Here is a 10,002-nt window from a genome sequence, read left to right on the forward strand (position 1 = left end):
TTTTTTTTGTAATTGTATCCCAAAACATTTTTTTTTTGTTTGGATAAATTTGAACAACACCATCTTATAATTTAATTTAATTTTATATTTAATGTTGTGTTGTTTTCTCATTCTCATTTTAATTTTACAACATTTTCTTATTTTATATTAATTTACTTTTATTTTTATTTGTTTTCACTCTCAATTTTAGTTTCTATTTGAGTTTTGAACCCTTAAAATTTGGGTTGTGATAGATTGATATCAGAGCAGCCAGATTTTAAATTCTATAGATTTTGTCTTAGGATAAAGAGTCGTATATCTCTATGACTCAGCTCGATGACACGTCTCTCCACGACCAATTAAGCAGTCTAACCCTATTTTGTAGTATATGATATGTTGTAAAACTTGTATGTTTTGATTTTCCAATTAAGCAGTCTAACCCTATTTTGTAGTATATGATATGTTGTAAAACTTGTATGTTTTGATTTTCATGGTAGTTATAAAATGTTCTTGGACGTTAAAGAGTGAACGTTAACTATATAAGACAATATTGGATGAACATTATAGTGTCTAGATATGGTGAGGAGGAAAAGAGTGGTCATGAGATATCTTACTAGCCTTAGGAAAATAGAGAGTTGTTGTTGCATAGTGCAAGGCATCTAATCCATGTAATTTTGGTACTAGAAATGAAGAAACTGGAGATGGTCCCCAAATGTCTGTATAGACCATTTCCAATCGCACTTTTTTTAGTTCCCTGGCAGCGTCAACCAGCTTAACCCTACGGCGTGACAATCCTTGAGCTTCCACTCCTCCGTGGTCATGGTATCCAACTTCACCCCCAAAATGGGTTCTTGAATTTCTTTCTCGTATAGATAATCTTCAATCTCCATCTTCTAGAAACTGATAACGAATCCATCAAACTTTTCAATTCCAATCTTTGAACTTTCCATCTTCACAGATCGTGGTGAATCTCTCCTCGCTCTGATACCAGTTATTAGAATAACACAACAATGCACACACTTGATATAAATGAACACAAAGATCATGATAGAGAAAATGTAAGAAGAAATATTGACTAATGGTTAAGGTCAGATCAACTTTGAGTTCAAAGCAACAAGAACCAAAGACTGGTGCGAAAATTCTATGGACTAGTCGAAGTTGTCCACAAGATTAGGAAGACATCATATAGAATCCAATTGCTCCTATGCATACAGACTAACCCTGTTGTCCACATCAGTAGCTTGAAACGTTATTATTCTGACCAAGAAAACATCAAATAAAAGCAGGTGGTATGACGTCATGCAAAGAAGAAATTGTTTCAAGCGAAGAAAGTAGGAAAGACACCAACAGAGAAGACTTGAAGAGTTAACAAACCGAGAAGCGCGTCGCGAGACCTAAAGTCAGCCTCACCCTACAACGTTGAGTTTATGAAGAGCAAGTTGATAGAGATATTGACAAATTGTATAAGGACAGATGTTGCAGTCATGATTGGCCAAGGCGTGTTGCCTGTGGCTGCATGTTAGATGTCTCAGCTATTCTTGTAAACAATTTGTTGTTCATGGTGACATTTTCATTCTAAACCCCTTTTACCTGCTTTCATCTTAGATAGGCCTTTACTATTATTGTTGTGCCAATACGGGGTGTATGATTAGTCCTCAAAATCATATCTACACCCATCGGGACTAAAATGTCCCAAAATGTACTATAGGAGGACGTGACCAGTTGTTGTTTCTTCACTTGTAGCTTATAACATTGCTTTATTTTAAATTGTTTTTAACGTATTTCTTGCTCACGTTTTCTAAAATATTTCTTCTAAATGTGATTCGAGCATACACTGCTATTGTTCGTTCAATCTTAATTTTGCATGGTTGACTTGTTCATTGGATTAGAACAAATGTCACATAATCATTGTCTCACTACTACATGAGTGCGATTGTGACACTTGTCTTCCGTTACGTTGTGGGCCGCATCTTGTGACTAGTTATGTGAGTTTGGCCTGGAGAATACGTGTAGGTTGAAAAAGAAATGGTTGGATGCAGACTGCGAATAAGGGTTGAGCAACGGAAGGTTTTTTTTTTTTTTACCACATATGGACTTTGGGCTAGTGAGTCTTAAATTTGGGTTCGTTTGAAAAATTTTGGTTCGTTTTTTAGTTCAAACGAACCCAAATTAAACCTCCTAGTTCCTTCTTCCTTGCACGACTCACTCTTAATTAAACCCAAATTAAGCATACCAGGTAGGGAAAGAAAGGCTGCTCGATCTCCTGTAAGGTCAACCATGCAATGCTATAAGTCTGATAGAAGTCCAAGGTTTCATCTACTACAGACCAGGAAGATCTTGGAGGAGCTAACATGAAATGAGAAATACTACAGAGCAGGAAAGTTTGAGCTGAAAGATTGATCACACCTGGTAAGAAAGGCGAGCTCAACAGGTTTCTCAAAACGTATAAACAAAAAGAGGAAGCAACTGTTCCTAATGAGGATACCGATACGCATACATTCTCTCATGGAAGAACCTAGCTGAACTGGATCAAAGGTCCTAACCTAGTTCGACTGACCTTCTTTGGTTGGCCCCCGCCCCTTGTAACAAGGTCAACCCGTACGTGCTTTTTCCTTTCGTTTATCGAGATAGCTTACCAACTCTTTCGGCTCATAGCAGCAGTATGAAAAGCGGAATCCTCATCCTGAGTCGAGTCTGCATTGCCATACGAATCGACATCGGCCAAACCAAAAGCTCCTATTTTTTCTTTAACGAAAGCGGATCTAACAGTTTCGATAAAACCAACCTCTTTTAAAGAAGGAATCACTCTGCCTTGATCACCGTGGACATATGCAGCTCCCGCTTTACCTTTTCCTACCGTGAAAAGAAAAGTTCCCTCACGATAGGCCCTCCCAGCTCCCGAACGTCTTTCTATCAATCGAGGGAGGTATAGAATAGTACACCAAACGAACAAGACAAGAATGGACTCATAAGATGGGCGGTCAGGGAAGCGATTTCATTTGTGTTATCCGCCAAGGAAATGATCAAGGAATTCTCTATACACGGCTGAGAGATGACCGTATTGTTGCACATCCTGAATAAAGTACCGTAGGCAAGCGAAGCTTTTGAAAATGAAAGCGTGTAGAACTCAGATCCACTTTCTCGTCGATTCGTAAACTTCGAATCTAATCTTCCTTTCGTCTCTGGGTGACTGAGAGAGAATTTAGGCCTGGCGTGCATCCAATTTGGTCAACAATAAGGTACAAAGCGGATTGACTAAATGGGCTTGAAGTTCCATTATCGTTAGGTCGAAGATCTCTACTAGGTTTAGTGCACTTTTGTAGTTGTGAATGTTGCCATAATCGAATGTCTTTCTCATTCGACATTCTCTCTTACCAAGCACTCATACTTGCCGGGGTTGAGGACACAGTCCGTGGGCTAATTGGGTTTCGAGACTTCGTATATGCGAAAATAGCTCACTTTCGACTTTCTCCTCGACGTTTTGTGCTCGATTCTGGTTCAGGAAAGGGTCTGATCTCTTTCATTGGAGCACATTGATGCTGAAGGAGTCTTCGAAACTGGTGGAGAGGCTATGATGACTTCAGGCTATTCAAATAGCATGACTGATACAACAAAGAAAGGGTTTCTAAGTCACACTAGTGGAATAACTTTTTCATAATAATTATCTCGATATATGATACCAAGAACCTGTCTGATGACTGATAAGGTAAGGGGTTTCAAAAGACAGAAGAATGACAATTCTATGTGTGATAGAAAAGAAGATCTTTTTTTTAGTGTGCGCGGTTCGCCTTTCTTCATGACCACGGATAGGCTATGGGGCTTTGCACTTCGGACCTTTAGAATACCACATTAAGGTGACAGGATTCGAACATATGACTCTCTGAAACTTCTTCATCGGTTATTTGAGCGCATCTTTCTTAAAAGGATTGTGACGACAGATGACCTATGTGACGACAGCGGACAACATGCCTGCCTTCCTGACCATGGATAGACTACGGGGCTTTGCACTTCGGCCCCTGAGAATACCACATCAAGGTGACAGGATTCAAACCTATGGCTCTATCTTTCTTAAAAGGATTGTGACGACAGATGACCTATGTGACGACAGCGGACAACATGCCTGCCTTCCTGACCATGGATAGACTACGGGGCTTTGCACTTCGGCCCCTGAGAATACCACAAGTTCCTAGAAAGAATACAATTGAACAATTTGTGTAAAGAGTAATGCTCTTTTTGACTTTTTGAAGTCTGGCTCGAGACAATGAAAAGTTCCTAGAAAGAATACAATTGTCTAATATGACTTTTTGAAGTCGGGCTCGAGACGATGTTTATTCTGCCAAGAATATGTTTCATTCTCTATTCTCATCTTCTTGGTTCAATATTTAAAAACCATATTTTAAATCATATTATCTTGCATAATTCATATAATATTGTTGGGGGCATTTTAAGAATCGAACTTGAGACCTCTCGCACCCAAAGCGAGAATCATACCACTAGACCAAATGCCTTATAGTGGATCTATCTTTTTTAGTTGCTGGTCCATATCTTTTGAAATTTATGCACATGTTTTTGTTTCAATTCTAGAAATAGAAATGATATCCATAGAAATACATAAGTTTACAATGCAAATAAGAAAAACTCGTGATCAAGTTTTAGATAAAAGTAGCCAACATGTTGATAAATATAAAAATAAATTCAAGTTCTTTCTCTGGCCTAATTATCAATTGGAAGATTTAGCTGATATGAATTGTTATTGGTTTGATACCAATAATAACCGTCATTTTAGTATGCTAAGGATCCATATGTGTCTATGAAAATTAGTTAATGCTATATTTTTCTTATATTGGCCATAATATTTCTCAAGCAAATGCATTAGTTGAAAATGTATTTAATATTTTTCTTTTGTCCTTTTCTTTTTTCGAATGGTCTTATGTCTCCAATCCATTTGAAAATTGATATTTTGTTTGGTAGTTTTAAACTCATTATTTTTGTTTGTTCATTCCACCTAATTTGTAAAANCACTAGACCAAATGCCCTGATAATGGATCTATTATTTTTAGTTGCTTGTGTGTATATGTTTTCCGCACCACAATATATGAAATTTATCCACATATTTTTTTGCTTTAGAACCTACTTTTATGGTCATTTTCACTTCACATGGTCTATCACACAGTTGAAGCACCATTGTCACTGGAGCCCATTCATTGATAACTTTTTTTTTTTTGTTTTATTTCAAAATTATGTGTTTTATCCTTTTTTTTAAAAAAAAAAAAAAAAAAAAAAAAAACATTTGAATTTTAAGCAAAATTTCACACCAAACTAGTTTTTGAAAAATATTTTTATTTATTTATTTTTTCTTTATTTTAGTTTTCCAAACATAGATTGATCTGGAGTGGCTAGTTTTCAAAACTATTTATTTGCTACAATTGAACAATATTTATATTGTAAAATGGGATTAACTTTCTTTAAGTTTATGTAGTTTCTTTTTATTACTATGTTTACTTCTATCTCATGTTACTCCATTGTATTTACTTCGTTTTATACAAAAGTTTACCGTAATTAATAAATCCATGTGCTTAATACATTCCCTACAAAAATAAACTTGTTTGTATCAGGATAAATTAAATGAATGTTGAGAAAAGAAATCCCAAAAAAGAAGTAGAAGGTTGAGAATTTCACTCAACCACAATTCTACCATAAGAATGGCATGAAACTTGCATAGATGATGCTCCGATTTTGAAGGGGAACTTCTCAACTTCAAATATCAATTTCATTCATCACAAATCTGATTTTTACATAATAATTTGTGGGTATTTATAGTCTCCCACAAAATAAGTTAGTGGCCCGGATTTAATCTCGATCCCCTTAAATCTCCAAAAAAAAAAATAAATAAATAAAGTCAATTTGACAATTCTACCATTACAAACTTTATGAAATTAAAAATAAATAAAGTTTTCTAACAACTCATGTAATGATGCTTGCAACTTCATTTGCTCCTTCAACTGTGTAAATATTCACTTCTGAAGCTCCAAATGGTCCTTTCTCAATCTAATAAGCTTGTAACACATGAAATAATAGTTGAATCGAGCCTATCCAATTTTGTAGATGAAGAATGAATGCTTGTTGAACCTTCTTGGCCTTGGATCGTGCAATAGGTCTAGTTGAAACATTTGGAAGACCGTGATCCATATCATCTTCCCCCTCTTCAAAAGGATTCGTCTTCGAATCAGAAAATCATCACCTACATGAAAAGGACTCAAGTCAGCAACATTGAAAGTAGAATGTGCTGAAAATTCTCCTGGAAGATCATTTTATATGCATTGTTATTAATTCTTTCAAGGACTTGATAAGGGTCATCCCCTCTTGGATGTAACTTTGTCTTCCTTTGAGATGGGAATCACTCCTTGCGAAAATGTATCCAAACCCAGTTATCGGATTGAAAAATGATTTCATTCCGTCCTTTGTTAATTCTTGAAGCAACATTGAAATTTTGTTTCTCAATTGTCTACTTCTCCTGTTTATGGGTGATTAGTTCTTTTTAAAATTAGTTGACTGTTTAATCTAAATTTAGTGATTATTTCTTTTTTAAATTTGAGACTTTTCATTTTCAATGTTATAGTCTTTACGGATGAATTTTTATTTTTAATGTTAGTGGGGATAGCTCAGTTTGGAGAGCGTCACTAAAGATCTGAAAGTCACGTGTTTGATCCACGTTTGCCCCACCTAATTCAAGTCGACTAACTTGCATAACCTAAATATTCAATCTAAAATGAGTGATTATTTCTTTTTAAAATTACTCCACTATTTAATCTAAACTTAGTGATTTTCTCTTTTTAAAATTTCAAAATTTTCATTTTGAATGTTATAGGGGATAGGTTAGTTGGGAGTCTGTAATATTGAAGATTTGAAGGTCACTTCTTGGTTCGACCTTTACCACACTTGATTTATAACTTATTATCTAATCTAAATTTAGAGATGATTTCTTTTTAAAATTTCAATGAATTAGCTTAAATAATTTTACTGATGAATTTTCATTTTAATGTCAGCGTGCATAGCTGAATTAGGAGTGAGAGTGGGTCTGTAGATCTAAAGATAGGATTCCTAATTCTTTATTTGACTATAAATGCTCTACAAGACATTTAGTAAAATGACTCATTTTATTGCCTGGAACAAAAAAAATTGACGTTCCTTTAGAATTGTCAATACATTCTACTTTCAATGTTGCTAAATTGAGTTCTTTTGATGTAGGTGATGATTTTTTTGATTCGAGGACGAATCCTGAAGAGGGGGATGGTGATAAGAATCACGGTGTACATTCTACTTTCAATGTTGCTGAGTTGAGTCCTTTTGATGTAGGTGATGATTTTTCTGATTCGAGGACGAATCCTTTTGAAGAGGGGGATGATGATAAGAATCACGGTGTTCCAACTGGACCTATTACACAACCCAAGGCCAAGAAGATTCAACAAACATTCATACTTCATCTACAAAATTAGATAGGCTAGGTTCAACCATCAATTCATGTGTAACAAGCTAATTCGTCTGAGTCAAGACCATTTGGAGATTCAAAAGTAAATATTTGCACGGTTGAAGTAGTGGATGAAGTTGCAAGCATCATTTCATGAGTGGTTAGAAAACTTTATTTATTATTTTAATTTCATAGTGTTTGTAATGCTCAAATTGACTTCGTCTTCTGTGGAGATTTAAAAGGATCGAGATTAAATCACCACCACTAACTTCTTTTGTTGGAAGACTATAACTACCCAAAAATTATTATGTAAAAGAATATTTGTGATCAATGAAATTGATATCTCTAAGTTGAGATGATCCCCCTTATAGAAATCTGAGCATATCTTTGTCATTTCTAAGTTTCATGCAATTCTTGTGGTAGATTGCATCTGAGTCATTCAATCAAGCCTTGATCAAGTTCGATTGTGAAGTGACTCAGTTTAGAAAAAGGTTCCAAATCTTGTTTCTCAATCTTGGATCTCATCATCTAATTCTAGTTTTATCTCTTGTTTGATCCAAATTTTGTATAAGAAGGTGTTAATTTCTTTAATACAAGGGTTCTTGCTTCTACAAAAGCTTGGCTCGTTGGGCTGAAGATTACAGTTGAGCTATCATCCTTCAACGGGATCTTCTATCCCCCATGACTTGCTCTGATGTCGTCGTTCTTCTAACGCCGATGACACGTCCAGTTGTCGAGATTGGTAATGTGAGTTTGTAACCCATCCATTGAGGTTCTTGGAATGATTCTATAGCTTATCATTACCATGTTGGGAGTTGGATCATGGGTCTTGGGCGAAGGAATCCTTGATTTACCACCCTTCGAGTTGAAGGAAGTGTCATAAGGCTAATTTTTTTTTTCAATTTTATCGATTTTATTTAGTGATTTTATTTCAATTTTGTCAAACTCACTCAGGTGCTCATCTCAATCATTTCAGCCTTGTTGGCGTTCAATAAGAGAGACCTTGGAAATAACCTGTAACTATTCAACTAGATTATCACATTAACAATTTGAATCAAATAAAGTGACATTAACCATTTGAATCACCTCAACCCCACTCGTTGAACTTGACCAAATGTCTATGACATAACACTAACAAAGGTACAAGTAACACTAACAAAGGTACAAAGTTCATAAAAGTCTTTTTAATCTAAAATACCATTGAACTTGACCATTATAGTGCCTCTCGAACGTAGGTAAAGTTTAAATTCGGGTCTCCTTGTCAAACTCACTCGAGTGCTCATCTCAACCATGATGGCGTTCAATAAAAGAGACCTCGAAAATAGCCACATTATCGCATTAACCATTTAAATCACCTCAACCCCACTTGTTGAAATTGAAACAAATATCTATAACATAACACTAACATAGGTACGATGTTCATAAAAGTCTTTTTAATCTAAGATACTATTGAACTTGACCATTAAAGTGCCCCTCAAAATGAGGTAAAGTTTAAATATAATTGGTGTCAAAAGATGAAACTATAAAATAAAAAGAAATAAGAAAATAATATTCAATTACAGAGAATCAAACCAGAATCTCCGAGGTGAAACCCAAATATCAAAACCGTTGGACAACAATGAATTTTTGGTATAGTTGTCCTAAAGTGTTTTGTCTAATCGCTGAAGAGTTTTACTATGATGTTTTGGGTAATGTCTAACTCTTCGGCACGTCCTTTCATGTGTGTGATAGAGTTCTCAGAGTTACCGCGACGTTTCGAGCTGTTTGATCGTGTGGCTTTTTCTTCAAAAGGGTCAACATCAAATGTCAGGTCTTTGATTGGCAACCCATCTAGAGGAGCGTCGATTGCATCGATTCCATCAACGGTCTTCCTATGAGTTTATGGTGCATGACCAATTTTTTATACCATTCTTCTGTGAGTGCCACCATAGTTTTGCATCATCCATGAGAGCGCCACCATAGTTTTGCATCGTCCATGAGATGCATTCAACCAACGTAACTCTTAGGTCCTATGAGCAAGTTCCAGTAACCTTCAAGTATTATTCTACGTCAAAAATAAAGCTTTTTCATTCCTTAGCTTCCCGGTTTCCATTTAAGGGGTTGTGTTCTTGGATTTTAAGTTGGTTAAGCCCACATGACCTTGGCTTGAGGTGTGGTTCTCTACAGTCCAACTTGTCAAACTCACTCGGGTGCTCATCTCAACCATGATGTCGTTCAACAAGAGAGACCTCGAAAACAATTGGATTATCGCATTAACCATTTGAATCACCTGCTCATCTCAACCATGACGTCGTTCAACAAGAGAGACCTTGAAAACGACTGGATTATCGCATTAACCATTTGAATCACCTGCTCATCTCAACCATGACACTGTTCAACAAGAGAGACCTCAACAAGAGAGACCTCAAAAATGACTTAATTATCGCATTAACCATTTGAATCACCTGCTCATCTCAACCATGACACTGTTCAACAAGAGAGACCTCAAAAATGACTTAATTATCGCATTAACCATTTGAAATTGAACAAAGTATTTATAACATAACTCTAACAAA

This window comes from Cucurbita moschata, unplaced genomic scaffold, assembly GCF_002738365.1.
Source record: "Cucurbita moschata cultivar Rifu unplaced genomic scaffold, Cmos_1.0 Cmo_Scf00077, whole genome shotgun sequence".
NCBI lineage: Eukaryota > Viridiplantae > Streptophyta > Magnoliopsida > Cucurbitales > Cucurbitaceae > Cucurbita > Cucurbita moschata.